The sequence below is a fragment of the Eschrichtius robustus genome, chromosome 15, assembly GCF_028021215.1.
Source record: "Eschrichtius robustus isolate mEscRob2 chromosome 15, mEscRob2.pri, whole genome shotgun sequence".
NCBI classification, from domain to species: domain Eukaryota; kingdom Metazoa; phylum Chordata; class Mammalia; order Artiodactyla; family Eschrichtiidae; genus Eschrichtius; species Eschrichtius robustus.
The window spans coordinates 59,940,042-59,955,893 of record NC_090838.1 but is presented as its reverse complement, the minus strand read 5'-3'; the positions used below and the strand labels follow the sequence as shown (position 1 = coordinate 59,955,893).

The following is a 15,852-nucleotide window of genomic DNA, read 5'->3' as shown; positions in this document are numbered from 1 at the left end:
GAGCTAGTTGTTAAACATTTTACCACCACACCCCTAGACACAGCCTGAAGTCTTAGTATTTTTTTTGGCAACCACCGACTCAAATTAGGCTAAGGCTCTTAGCTTCTGCTAAAGCAAGTATAACCCATTCTTACTGATACAAATTAGTTCGTCAGACCTCATATTAATAATTTTCAAATTGCTTCCTTTTAGATTCAACTCACTAATTCTGATTTTGTCATCCAAGTATTCCTTATACCTCCAACTTCAGGTTACCAATAAATTTAATGAGCACACCTTCTGTATATTTATTCTGAAAGCATTCACGAGGGGATGGGGGACACAGCCCTTGGACTCATCATTATATATTGTACTTTCTTACAGTTTGATATCAACTTGTTTGTCAGCACCTTGTGCATATAATCAGCTGGCTACTAATTCATCAAGAATGCCAGTCTAGTTCGTTATTTCCCCATCTGGTCCAAAAGAAAATCGTGAAAAACCTCATTAAATGTCCAACCAATGATGAAATACTCTCTCTATAAGGGCTTTCCCAGAGCTGCTGGGCAGGTAACCTTGTCAAAGAGGGAAGGAGATAATCAGCCTTGGCTGATTCTCAGTGAGCTCATTCTGAGTCAACCATTACTTCACCTAGAATCTGAAACTGTTCGTCTAGTAACACATTCTAGAGTTTTGCCTGAGATTGCAGTTACAGACAATGTTCTACCAATTTTCTGGTTCTGCCTTCTCTCTCTTTCTGAAAATTAGGATATCCCACTGTCTCCAGTCTTCTGATATCTCTCCTACTCTCAGTAATGTCCCCCAAATCACTGACAATTGGTGATCCCATACTAAGTTTTTCTCGGGGCCCTAAGATGTTATTTCTCAAAGCTGGGGATTTGAACTCACCTGGAGCAGCTCTGGGCTTTTTCACATTCTATCATTCCATCCTGGGCTTCCATCTTCCCTTACCAAGGTTCATTCTTTTCTCTATTCCTCTTCATCTTACTCCTTCCATGTGGAGAAGAGATGTCTCTGCCATGAAAGTCAGAAACAAAAGAAAATGGAAAAGCTCTATTTTCTTCGTATCGCCCACTGGCAGTGGTCCCAAGCTGAAGATCCTATCCTTTACTTGATGTTAGTCGTCAAACTTTACTAAAATGACAGCAATAACAGAACCTTGTAGTTTTAGAATAACTTGAATGTATTGGGAGCTTTAGCTTTTCTGATACTTATGACTGTGTCCACGAATATTCCAGCACAAAGAATGACAATTTGATGGTAGGATAGATATATGATGAGATTCCTGACCTTTCCGAAGTTGTGACATCACATCCTTGTTCGAATTTGCAACAAGCTCCCTACCGTAGAGCATGGTATATATTAATTTTAAAATTTTCAATTAATTTGGTCTTGAGAATTTTTCACCTTGAAGTGTTTTAATAAAACACTGTAGATAGTTCTGATAATTACAAAATTACAATCAAGGGGAACTGCAAATACGGAAGAACTCAGTATATTTGGGAGCTTTTTTCTTTAATTTTACTTAGCTGATCTTTAATATAAAAACACCTCTGAATATAACCAACTCTTGTTATTCAGCATTTTTTTACCTGGAAGTCTGTAAGTTGCCCTTATACACAGTTCCAAAAAATGTTAACAATGTTTATGGGTTTTAACTTGGAGGCCCTGAACTAAGAGATATGAAACCTAGGTTTTCCATTTTGTTCTGCTACTAATCAGTTGTGCAATCTCGAAAAATTCCTTTGCCTTTTTTGTTCACATCTAAATATTGTTGTAAGTCCCTTCCAGATCTAAGAGCAGAGAGCAGTAAAATGCCCAGCTATCCTGTCTACGGGTTCTTGACTGTCTCCACTCACTCTCTGTAGTTGATGTGAGTATGCGGGTATGTATGGGGGGACAGGGAGGAAAGGTTTGAGTTGGGAGTCTTGGTAGGGAAAGGAGGAAGAGGAGGAGGAAAATAGCCCACATCATTCCTCTGAGGTTTTTCACAAGAGGTAATTTCAAAACAAAACTAAGTCAACCTATCAAAACAAGATAATGACAAGGGAGAAAGTAAAAGTTTTTGGCCAAATCCATCTCACAATCATTCTTTCCTGTCCCCACAAAGCTATCTGAACTGAGATCTTGTTAGTGGACCTCCATTTCCAGTAAACATCACTCACTTAGAACAAAAACGGGAAGCTCCCACATGTAGCCACTGGAAACAGTCCCAGATGCAGGAAGAGGTTTGTATGACATCATCCAGAAAGTTATGCAGTGGGAAGGTCTGCAAATTAGAAGACTAGCTTACCTAAGAGTTCTTTTCACTAGGAATTTTTATCCAGTTTTAGAAGTCCCAAGTTTCCTGGAAAATATATTTATTGATAAGTGTGTATATTTAACCCATATGTTGAAATGTATATACCTTACTGGAAATTGCTCAAATGCTAAAGAAATGTTATTCATGTGTGTAAACATTTAATTAAATAGTAGAAAAAAAAAAAGATAAATATTCTTGTTCCTCTGTATGTGAAAAAGTTTTGTTCATGCTTTTAAAAATAACTCGGTTGTTTTAGTAAAAATGATATGTGCTGATTGCAAAATATTGAAACAAATCAGAAAAGCACAAAGAAGATAACAAAAATCTGCTGAAGTTGCATTAGCCAGAAGTGAACATTGACAGAATTTTGGTAGTCTCTCCAGACATTTTTCTGTGCATATGTACATTTAATTTTACAGGAGTGGCATGTTTTTTATTTGCTGCATTGTATTCTTCCTTCCTCCTCAATAATGTCACTAACATCTTTATGTGTAACCAAATGTAGGTATATGGTGTGACTTTTGAGGACTCCATAGTTTTTCATTTTATTTTGTTTGTTCCATATAGTTAGTCGATTCCATGTGGATGAAAATATAGGTTGTTGAGAAAGAGCTTTTTTAAGCTTCAAAAGAACAGTTATGTAAAGAATGTAAAGTTATGTTAAGTAACATATTTGCACAAGAATCTGGTTTGGTTATTCTTCCTGCAAAAGCTTGAAATATAGTAAATGAACAGTGAGTGTTATAGATATGTAAGATGTATCTTATTTATTACTGAGCCGTTAATACAATTAAGGGTTTTAAAAAGCAAGAACGAATCACAAAGTAAAACTCAACATATTTAACAACACATTGAATAAAAGAGACTGCACAGAGCTCCCTACCCACTCCTGCCATTTGAAGATACAAGAGATCTGCGACCAGGAAGAGGGTCCTCACCCGACCACCCTGGCACCCTGATCTCTGACTTCCAGCCTCCAGGACTGTGAGAAATAAATGTCTGTTGTTTGTAAGCCATCCAGTCTCTGATATTTTGTTTTGGTAGCCCAAATGGACTAAGACGGACTTTGAACAAGTTAACTAGTTACCAATTCTGGGTCTCCCACAATTCCAAAGTCTTCTTCATTTCCCATGAATCTACAAACCACATCTGTTCATTTTAATTTTAATTTCCTTTTGAGGCAAAATTCCTTTATTCATTTGCTTCTGAACCTACAATTCTGAAACCCAATGAATTTTAACATTAATATATTTATTATTTACATATTGTCACATTTCAAAACAAATTTGAGGCAGTAAATGTTATTACTTAGTAATTAACAGTTTAGTTTTTTAAAGCATTTTTTATTGTGGTAAAGTACACATAACATAAAATTTACCATTTTAATGATTTTTAAGTTCAGTGGCATTAAGTACATTCACATTTTTATACAGCTCTCACCACCATACATCTCCAGAACTTTTTCATCTTCCCCAACTGAAATTCCCATTAAACAATGACTCCCCAATCCCCCTTACTCCCAGCTCCTGGTAACCACCATTCTACTTTCTGTCTTTGTGATTTGACTATTATAGGTAACTCAACTTTGTTCGGTTTTAAGCCTTAAATAAATCGTTTCTCTGTCTTGGTTGAGAACTCTGCTAGTTTGAAAGAGCCAACTTTAAAAAATCCAAATGTTTTTTACAAGGAGGTGACATTTACATACCATAAAATGCTTACAGATACTTTAAAACATACAAAATTTTATCTATATGTGAATGTATATGTGATAATGTATTATCAGCATGATTATAAAGTCATGAGACTCGCGTGCCATTTTATTTTGAAGTCACATCATACCCCTAAACGAAATTGAATACAAATCTATATGCTGTGATTCCACCATGTAAAAAAGAATCTCTCTGTATAGAATAAGACTGGAAGGTAAGAACATGGGAAAATAAAAATGGCTTATTTTTAGAGTGGTGCAGTTTTTGCAATGTGATTTTTAAAAAAATTATCAATAGTGTTATCAAGTTGGAGAACAGGTTTTTTTAAATTAATTAATTAATTAATTAATTTATTTATTTATTTATTTTTGGCTGCATTGGATCTTCTTTGCTGTGCGCCGGCTTTCTCTTGTTGCAGCAAGCGGGGGTTACTCTTTGTTGCCATGTGCGCGCTTTTCATTGCGGTGGCTTCTGTTGTTGCGGAGCACGGGCTCTAGGCGCGCGGGCTTCAGTAGTTGTGGCGCATGGGCTCTAGAGCGCAGGCTCAGGAGCTGTGGCGCACGGGCTTAGTTGCTCCGCGGCATGTGGGATCTTCCCGGACCAGGGCTCGGCCCATGTCTCCTGCATTGGCAGGCAGATTCTTAACCACTGCGTCACCAGGGAAGCCCCTAGTTTTTTATTATAAGAGGATAGCAGAAAATAGATATTAAATTCACAGATTAATAAATGAGAGGAGAAAGAGCTGATGTCTTATATCTCAACGTTTCTAGAAAATCATTTCCATGAAAACTTTTCCCAGGTCCAACCAATTAGAATGTGGAAAGCATTTTTTTTCCCCTCTCTGAAAATAGACACAGAAATCATTTACACCTATAGAAAGGCTGACCCACAAAATGTCCATTATACTTCCACATATTAGGTACATTTTCCTTCATTAGCTTGCCCAGGAACAAAAGCAAATGTCAATAGTTTGCTCTTATCCATTCATAATCCTCCATTTCTATCACAGTTGGTTCCCATTGATTACACATAGGGATAAAAATAGAAAGCTCTGAGATGGTGCTTTTGCCAGTTTCTCAGATGACTTTCTAAAGAAGAAAGTTGTATATGGGTGGATAGTATACGAACTTGAAATGTTGAGAAAGCAGGAAAAGACAGCAGAGTCTGTTTCTCATTGTCATAGAGCCCGTATTATCCTGTTTAGCTGAAATTAAGCCCAAATCCTAAAAGTTCTGAATACCTGCTGTCAGCTTCCTGCAAATGGGCCAGACTTCCTAGAGAATGTTAGCTAGAGTGCTGGCCGAGCTAGGGAATATGACAGATGCTGGCAAACACCATTTCACCACGTCGCTGTTTTCATGTCCTAGCAGCAGCTCATTGAAGTGCCAACAATGGCTCGGGGCGATACAACAAACACATCTTGGACACCTTCTTTGTGCCAGGTATAGTGTGAGAAACGTGGTAGAAAGCCAGCTGGGGAAGTGTGTGAAGGGACCCACTGTCGACTCCTCTGGCCCCAAAGCCCTGCCGGCTACCCTTAGGGATGACACAGAGCAAGGAACATCAAGGTGGGCCAGATTCAGTCCAGCCTCCTTCTCCTGGGGGTGCCTTAGTCTGCAGGGAGGTACAACCCCAGAGGAAGCCTCCTAGCCCACAGTCATGTTTGTGGCTAGGCCTGGGGGCCAGCTGAGCAAAGGGGAGAAATATATATTAGTCAGCTCCTGCTGAGGGACGCAGCAAGTCAGTGTTTTTCTCCTTTGCATTTTTCTTTTGTCTTTGAAAAGAGTTATTATGTATACCAATTGATCATATAGGAAAAAGAAAATAATATACTGAGTACCATATATCCACCACCAACTTCATCCCATGTTCCCATAAATGTTTCAGATTTTTAAAAAAGAAATAAAGTAATAGCATGGTTGGAACATGAATTTCTTCCCAAATCCATTTCCTTCCCTCTGTCCTCAAGGGTAACTAATATTCTGAAAGTGGTGTTATCATTCCCAGGTATGCTTTAATACTATTTCTATACGTGTAGATATCCACAAAAATATTGTTTGATTTTGCTATTTTTGAAATGTGTATATTTATATAAATGAAATTAAATCTGTTATTTTTTCTTGGAGACATGTTTTTTTTCACTCTGTAGTACAATATGTTTTACATTCAACCATCTTGATCCATGTAACTGCAGTTTATGACTATTCCACAATTTATCTCCAGTCTGTAAGCTTCCCAATGCTTTTGTTTGCTATTAAAAACAATGCTTGAATATCATTTTCCACTTGTCTTTGGTACACACGAGCAAAAGTTTCTCTAGGATGTATACTCATAAGAATTGAATCACTGAGTGGTAATTGTTGTGCATCTTTAACAGAAAATATCAAACTGTTTTCCAAACGTGTACAATGTACAGTCTCAAAAACAGTGAATGAGAGTCCTAGCTGCTCCACATCTTCATCAACACTTGACAGTTTCTGACATTTTAACTCTGTGCCAATCTGATAGCTGTGATAAAGGTATCTTACTATGGTTTTACGTTGCTTGTCCCTGATTATGAAAGAGGTCAATCACCTTTTCGTGTACTGATTGATAATTCATGTTGTTTGTCCTGTTAAATGTCTTGTCATGTCTTTTTGTGCATTTTTCTATTGTGTTGTTTTTTTTCTAGTTGATTCATTGGAGTTTTTTTACATATCCTGGATCCTAAATTTCTGTTAATTGAGTTGTAGATATTTTAATTGAGTTTGTAGCTTGTCTTTTTACTCCCTTTACGGTGCCTATTTATGAACAAACGTTATCAATTTTAATGTAGTCAAGTTTATCAATTTTGTTCCCTAAACAGAATTTTGTTTTGTGCGTCTCATTTAAGGAATCCTTCCCACCCCAAAGCCATAAAGCTCTCCTACTCATTTTTTTCTAAATATTTTAAACACTGGCCCTTCACACTTAAGTCAATTCTGAATTGAATTTTTATGATTGGTGTAAGGTAAATGTACTTTTATTTAAAAGGTATAAATGTACTTTCATTTTTTTCCACATAGATAACAAAATTTCCCAGTACGAATTACTCTTTCCTCACAGGTCTGTCATGTATCAGGTTTCCATTTATCTGTTGGTCAATTCTGGTCACTCTATTCTGCCAATGGTCTGTTTGTCTATCCCTGTGCCCCCAATGCATCGTCTTAATTACTACAGGTTTATAATTAGGGCAACAATACTTCAGGTTTACTGTGGTCCAACTGCCATCCATTCTGGCATTTTTCTCAGATTTGTCATTTTTTTAAAACCACATCCTATTATTAATAATTGTATTACAATATGCTAGACTGGGGACTTCCCTGGTGGCACAGTGGTTAAGAATCCGCTTGCCAATGCAGGGGACATGGGTTCGATTCCTGGTCCGGAAGGATCCCACATGCCGTGGAGCAACTAAACCCGTGCACCACAACTACCGAGCCCGTGTGCCACAACTACTGAAGCCCGAGTGCCTAGAGCCCGTGCTCCACAACAGGAGAAGCCACCACAATGAGAAACCCGCGCACCACAATGAAGAGTAGCCCCCGCTCGCCGCAACTAGAGAAAGCCCATGCGCAGCAACGAAGACCCAACGCAGCCAAAAATAAATAAATACATAAAAAAATAAAAAGAAATATACGTGTTGCTTGGTGATGATGAATGGGGACCTTTATCTTGGTTTAAAAAAATATATATGCTGGACTGAGTTTGGTAAACCTTCACTTTGTACTTCAGCTTCTGCCAACTCTAGTGTGTGTGATACATCTGTAGCAAACAGAATTCTCACTGTAACTCATGGTTAAAATTGAAATATAACCAGCAATATTCTGTATCTCTTTTTCCAACCCTTTCTAGAGGCAAGGTAGCTATGAATTCTCTTTCAAGAACAACATGCTGGGTACTTATTGATAAAATAAGGCAAGGACAGTGAACTGTTTGTGAACTTGGATGGTGGTGGGAGAAGTGTTAGATGTGGCAGCCCCTGATGACTATTTGGCATACCACACAGCAGTACCAGCCCTGCTAAGCCACCTGTCAGTGGGAAACCTGGGAAATTCTAGGTTAACTTATATGAATTATGTGTAGGAAATAGGGACTGAACAGTGCTGCAATAGAGTATATTGAAAGTAGACTGGACACGCTTGTCACAGTGGCTTTGTAATTAATTGCATGGTGATAACATATAATTGTTTATTTATGCTATTATTTGGTAACACTTTTATATTGTGCATAAGACCTTTGACAAAAATGAGCTCAAAGGAAAAAAAAGAAAGTGCATGTTTAATAAAAATTCAATACTTTAATTTCTCAAGAAACTGTATGATGACTATATAACTTCATAAAATGTCAACGTTTAGCATCCCACAGGGCACATAATAATACCAGTGACCACATGAATGTCAGAGATACAACTGCTGCAGAAGCAGAAGCAGAAGCAGAAGCAGAAGCATCTCATTCAAAAGGTAAAAGTTACATATAGTATAAGAAGCCTGTGCCTGAAGACAATGATTTTCCATGTGCAGGTGAGTTTTACATATCACTCTGTGAAACATGACTTTTCACTGAGACCTAATAACCGTTCTAAATTAATTTTTATACTATACATAATTTTATATTATATATAATTTTAAAATTAATTATACAACTAATCTAGATATAATTATACATACATATATACATATATACAGAGAGGTAGAGAGAGAAAGATTGAGAAGAAGATCCATCAAGAGTGATTGTCTCAAAAAAACAAAAGAAGAGTGATTGTCTCTGTAAGTGGGGGTCATTATCATATTTCTTTATGTTCATTTTGCTTGTCTGTTCTGATTTCTTTTTTTTTTAACATCTTTATTGGAGTATAATTGCTTTACAATGGTGTGTTAGTTTCTGCTATATAACAAAGTGAATCAGCTATACATATACATATATCCCTATATCTCTTCCCTCTTGTGTTTCCCTCCCTCCCACCCTCCCTATCCCACCGCTCTAGGTGGTCACAAAGCACCGAGCTGATCTCCCTGTGCTATGCGGCTGCTTCCCACTAGCTATCTATTTTACATTTGGTAGTGTGTATATGTCCATGCCACTCTCTCACTTCGCCCCAGCTTACCCTTCTGATTTGTCTCTTATACGTCTGTAATAACAAATAATAGAAATTTTACTTTGAGAAGGGGAATGACAATTGAATATGAAATGAACTATATGGAGTTTATTAAACAGATAAACCTCTAATAATAAACACAGTTGTGTATTCTGTTAATGGCCCCCAGTAAGGACTCCTTGTCTCCATTCCCTTTGCCATGTAACTCTGTAGTCCCCTCCCCCTCTGACTACGGGTTTGGCCATATAACTTACCTAGGCCAATGCAATGCTAACAGACAGCAACAAGCAGGGGTTTGAAAAGCACCTGTGTGCTTCTGCTTGCTCTCTCGTGCATTGAGCTTGCTCGCTTTTGCATCTCTGCCTCAGTGTGAGAACTTGCCCCAGCTAGTCCACTGGAGAGATATAAAGACATGTGGAGAAAAGAGAGATCATCCTAGTCCAGACAATAGCTAGCCAACCCTCACCGTGTGACAGCCCAGCCAAGATCAGCAGCTGATTGTAGATGCTTGAGTGAGCCCAGTCAAGATCAGATAATGGCTCAGCTACCACAGACTTATGAATGAGAACAATAAGTCTTCAGGTGGTTTGTTATCAGCATTATTGTGTCAATAGAGAACTGATGCAACAACAAAGAAATAATGTGCTCTGTGGAGAGGAGAAAGGGAGTGTCTTTCAAAGATGTTTTTAATTTTGATTTAGTTCAGTTAATCTTTCACTTCCCCTTTGGTGCTAGTGCCTTTCTACAAAGGCTTTGCCTAATCCTCTTTTACTTTTACTTTTATCAGCTTCTTGCATCCCATTTCTTTCTCCGAGTTTAATTATCTTCTTCTAAAATACAACTTTTAGTAGCTCTTTAAGGGAAGGTCTTTTAGTATGAATTTTCTCAGACTTTTTTTTTTTTTGGTCTGAAGCTACCTGCATTTCATGTTTATGCTTGAAGGATGCTTTAGCTGGGTACAGAATTCTAGATTAATTTTTATATTTACTTTCCCACTTTGAAGATATCATTCCATTGTTTTCTGGACAATATTATTGTTGTGAGTAGTCTTCTATCTAATTGTTGTTTCTTTGTGGTTAATCTATATTTCATCTCTTTGAGTTTTTAAATCCTTCTTTATGTCTGTTACTAAATGTAGCTATGTGTGGATTTATGTTTATTTAAACTTTTCAAGATGCATTATGATTCTGGAATCTGAGGAGTTACATCTTTTATCAGTCTTGAAAATTCTCAGCCATTATCATTTTAAATCTTGCCTCTTCCACACTCTCTTCTATTATGTGTGTCCCTTTTCTGTATATCTCAACTTCTCATTCATATTTTCTACCTTTTTTTTGCTGCCTTCTGGATAATACCCTCAGATTTAGCTTCTAGCTAATTAGTTCTTTCTCTTCAGTTGTGTCTAATCCACTGTTTAACTATTTATTTTAAATTTCAATGATTATGTCTTCCATTCCTAAAGTTTCTCTTTGGTGGTTTCCCATATTCACCTGTTGTTTTCTTCATAAGGTCTTTCTTTTAATCTTAGGGTTTGGATCTCTTCTTTCATGTTTAATTATTTTACGCATACTCATTTTATATTCTCTTCTGGATTATCAGTCTAATATTTCAGGATTTTAGGGCTTTAATCCTCGTTTTGTGTCTCTTGACTGAGCTCATGTTTGATTTCTCCTTTGTGTGTTTTATCCTCTTTTATTATAAAAACTCTTTTTTGCCTGGATTGGTTTTATTCCATGAGAACCTCATGTGCCCTTAGGTGGAGAAGCATCCCTCCAGAATGGTTTCACATTTGCTCCTGTAAGTGCCTCAGGGTTCTCCAGTGGCCCAGGATCAATTTTTATGTTCATTTCTTAATTTAGGGATTCCTGGACTACCAGGGCAGTATTAAGCCAAAGCCAAAACCTATGTGAGAAGCAGGCCTGGGTTTTCAATGTTTCAGTGAAAATATTTTTCGTTACCCAGCATATGGGTAAAGAAATATGTATTTTCTTGTCACTTCCATGTGCTGGTGAGCAGATTTTTTTCTACTGTCCTTTCACTGAGGGTGCCACTCTTTGGTAGTTCCAGCTTCTCATAGATTTCTATTCCAACTTCCTGACTGGAGCAGGTCCAGGACCATGTCGTTTATACATGCACAGGCCTTAAAATCCAAGTCCCTAACTTATGGTAACTCCTCCCACCTCCCCCAATACCCCTGGCATTTGCAATAGTCACTGGAGTCCTTTCCCTCAGATTTCAGCACCTCCTTCCTTTCTGTTACCTGCAGATTCCTCTCTCTTTCTCACAAGCTCAGCTATATAGTTAAAGACTTTTTCTTATATTTTATCCAGCATTTCTAAGTATTTGTAATGGGAGTTGTCCCATTACAAATACAATTGCTTTTTAACCTATTTTAAACTTTTTGAAAAATGTCTTAGGAGCGTAAGTAACTGTGCAGGAAAGTTGGGGACCAGAGGGATGGGGAAAAGATGTGGGATGTTCTGTGAATTAGAATCTTCACTGTGTAGTAATTCAGCATTCTTCCAACAGGGGGAGGCATAAATTATAAGCCGAGGGGAATGTGGGCATATAATTTTAGGAAAATTAACTCAAGATTTTTTCCATTTTCAAATGAATTGTGTCCTAAAATTGACCTGCCTGTGGTAAAGGTATGTGCTGACTCTTTTCCACCTTTCCTTTCACAATAGTCTTTCTCCCACTTTACAAAAGGAAGGCATACCTGTCACCATTTACCTCACTGTGCAAAACCCTCCAGACAGGCAAACAAAAAGACTATGCAAAATAATTGGTCTCTGGGAAGCATCTTAATCACAAATCAAGTCATTAAACGCACACGCTAAGGCTTATACTTATTTCTGTTAAAGGAGAAGCTAGGGGTTAGAAATGGAATATTTTGTTCTTGTTGAGGTGTATCTAACTCAGTGTGAGTCTAGGACTTTTATTTAGTGACTTTGCCTCTTCTATTCCTTAACTATTGTCAAAGGATGCATCATTTTTTAGAAGAAGTTCCATGAGGGGAAAGCAAAGACAGCATTGGTGAAAAGTATTGAAGTGTGTAAGCAGCTTTTTAAATACAAGCAATTCTTTTAGGCTATTCTTAACACTCATCCTTAGGCCGTATCATTAGCTGGAAAGAAAAGCATGTTCAAACTGAATAAGCAGAACAAGCCTGTGGCACTGACTCTTCAACATAATTTGAGGGTTTTCTGGGACTACTATATATGATTTTAGATGAAAATTTTACTTAATTTGTTTAAAATTCAGTGTGAATCAATAAGCTAAAATCTATTTTATAAAGCATATAATGAAAAATTTATTCCAGCTATAGTCAATCTTCATCTTATTTCAACTAATTAAATATTTAGTATTTTCTAAATCCTAATAAAAACAAAAAATAAAAGTAGATGCCAGCTGCGAGGCCAATTAGTTTTAGTAGTATCTTTCTTTTTTATTAGATACACAAGGAAAGTTTGAACATAATATCTAAGGAGTTAACAGGGCTATTTCTGATTTTTATATATGATTCTTATTCTGAAAAGCCAAACACTTGTATTTGATACATGCCACACATATTTAACAAAAAGCATGCAGTGCCTTTTATCACATTCCTTGCTTAATAAGTAACTTACCTGTAACTGCAGCTACACATGCTAGTTCATTATTTCAAAATAAGTAATAAAGAAATAGCGTATTCTTTTCATCTGATTTTATAACATAAAAAGGAAAAAGGCCAATTATATTAGATATACGTTATTTTAATCTCAAAGGCTTTCAGTAATGTTGCCAGATACTATCTATAATTTACTTCACAATGCTTTGTAATCTTTCTTGAAACATATAAATATATACTGTATATGTATTAAATAAAGTTGGGGGAGGAAAGAAGCCAGACCTTTCTCACAAACTAAGCCTGATTTACATTGTTGCTTTGACCAAGAGGACTGATTTTACCAATTAGATTACACGATGTACTCATAAATTAAATGTATTCATAAATTAAATGAGTAAAATCTATCTCCACAATTTTGGCAAAAATATATTTAAATCACATTATAAAAATAGCATTTTATTAATAAATATTATATTGAAAAGGGTGCTTTGAAATTTACATTATTTCTATTACCTCAACCCTTTTTTTTCTTTTATTTTTTTATACAGCAAGTTCTTATTAGTTATCCATTTTATACATATTAAGTGTATACATGTCAATCCCAACCTCCCAATTCATCACACCACCACCACCACCACCACCACTTTCCCCCCTTGGTGTCCATATGTTTGTTCTCTGCACCTGTGTCTCTATTTCTGCCTGGCAAACCGGTTCATCTGTACCATTTTTCTAGGTTCCACATATATGCGTTAATATACAGTATTTTTGTTTTTCTCTTTCTGACTTACTTCACTCAGTATGACAGCCTCTAGATCCATCCACGTCTCTACAAATGACCCAATTTCGTTCCTTTTTATGGCTGAGTAATATTCTATTGTATATACGTACCACAATTCTTTATCCATTCGTCTGTTGATGGGCACTTAGGTTGCTTCCATGACCTGGCTATTGTAAATAGTGCAGCAATGAACATTGGGGTGCATGTGTCTTTTTGAATTACGGTTTTCTCTGGGTATATGCCCAGTAGTGGGACTGCTGGGTCATATGGTAATTCTATTTTTAGTTTTTTAAGGAACCTCCATACTCTTCTCCATAGTGGCTGTATCAATTAACATTCCCACCAACAGTGCAAGAGGGTTCCCTTTTCTCCACACCCTCTCCAGCATTTGTTGTTTGTAGATTTTCTGATGATGCCCATTCTGACTGGTGTGAGGTGATACCTCATTGTAGTTTTGATTTGCATTTCTCTAATAATTAGTGATGTTGAGCAGCTTTTCATGTGCTTCTTGGCCATGTGTATGTCTTCTTTGGAGAAAAGTCTATTTAGGTCTTCTGCCCATTTTTGGATTGGGTTATTTGGTTTTTAAATATTGAGCTGCATGAGCTGTTTCTATATTTTGGAGATTAATCCTTTGTCAGTTGATTCGTTTGCAAATATTTTCTCCCATTCTGAGGGTTGTCTTTTCGTTTGTTTATGGATTCCTTTGCTGTGCAAAAGCTTTTAAGTTTCATTAGGTCCCATTTGTTTATTTTTGTTTTTATTTCCATTACTCTAGGAGGTGGATCAAAAGAGATCTTGCTGTGATTTATGTCAAAGAGTGTTCTTCCTATGTTTTCCTCTAAGAGTTTTATAGTGTCTGGTCTTACATTTAGGTCTCTAATCCATTTTGAGTTTATTTTTGTGTATGGTGTTAGGGAGTGTTCTAATTTTATTCTTTTACATGTAGCTGTCCAGTTTTCCCAGCACCACTTATTGAAGAGACTGTCTTTTCTCCATTGTATATCCTTGCCTCCTTTGTCATAGATTAGTTGACCATAGTTGTGTGGGTTTATCTCTGGGCTTTCTATCTTGTTCCATTGATCTGTATTTCTGTTTTTCTTCCAGTAGCACATTGTCTTGATTACTGTAGCTTTGTAGTATAGTCTGAAGTCAGGGAGTCTGATTCCTCCAGCTCCGTTTTTTTTTCCCTCAAGACTCCTTTGGCTCTTCGGGGTCTTTTGTGTCTCCATATAAATTTTAAGGTTTTTTGTTCTAGTTCTGTAAAAAATGCCATTGGTAATTTGATAGGGATTGCACTGAATCTGTACATTGCTTTGGGTAGTATAGTCATTTTCACAATATTGATTCTTCCAATCCAAGAACATGGTATATCTCTCCATCTGTTTGTTTCATCTTTAATTTCTTTCATCAGTGTCTTATAGTTTTCTGCATACAGGTCTTTTGTCTCCCTAGGTAGGTTTATTCCTAGGTATTTTATTCTTTTTGTTGCAATGGTTAATGGGAGTGTTTCCTTAATTTCTCTTTCAGATTTTCCATCATTTGTGTATAGGAATGCAAGAGATTTCTGTGCATTAATTTTGTATCCTGCTACTTTACCAAATTCATTGATTAGCTCTAGTAGTTTTCTGGTAGCATCTTTAGGATTCTCTATGTATAGTATCATGTCGTCCACAAACAGTGACAGTTTTACTTCTTCTTTTCCAATTTGGATTCCTTTTATTTTTCTTCTCTGATTGCTGTGGCTAGGACTTCCAAAATTATGTTGAATAATAGTGGTGAGAGTGGACATCCTTGTGTTGTTCCTGATCTTAGAGGAAATGCTTTCAGTTTTTCACCATTGAGAATGATGTTTGCTGTGGATTTGTCATATATGGCCTTTATTATGTTGAGGTAGGTTCCCTCTATGCCCACTTTCTGGAGAGTTTTTATCATAAATTTGTGTTGAATTTTGTCAAAAGCATTTTCTGCATCGATTGAGATGATCATATGGTTTTTATTCTTCAATTTGTTAATGTGGTGTATCACATTGATTGATTTGCATATATTGAAGAATCTTTGCATCCCTGGGATAAATCCCACTTGATCATGGTTTATGATCCTTTTAATGTGTTGTTGGATTCTGTTTGCTAGTATTTTGTTGAGGATTTTTGCATCTATATTCATCAGTGATATTGGTCTGTAATTTTCTTTTTTTTAGTATCTCTGTCTGGTTTTGGTATCAGGGTGATAGTGGTTTCATAGAATGAATTGGGGAGTGTTCCTTCCTCTGCAATTTTTTGGAAGAGTTTGAGAAGGATGGGTGTTAGCTCTTCTCTAAATGTTTGATAGAATTCA

General features: G+C 36.6%; 1 long non-coding RNA gene across 3 annotated transcripts in view; it reads right to left on the bottom strand.

The window, feature by feature from the left end:
- Positions 1-3,087: 3,087 nt before the first annotated feature.
- The window catches only part of LOC137778158 (uncharacterized), a 32,059-nt gene continuing 19,294 nt past the window's right edge, over positions 3,088-15,852 (bottom strand). For all 3 annotated transcript variants that reach the window (XR_011076754.1, XR_011076753.1, XR_011076755.1), the window contains exon 3: positions 3,088-4,679. This is a non-coding gene — a long non-coding RNA (uncharacterized lncRNA). The remainder of the gene's footprint in view (positions 4,680-15,852) is intronic.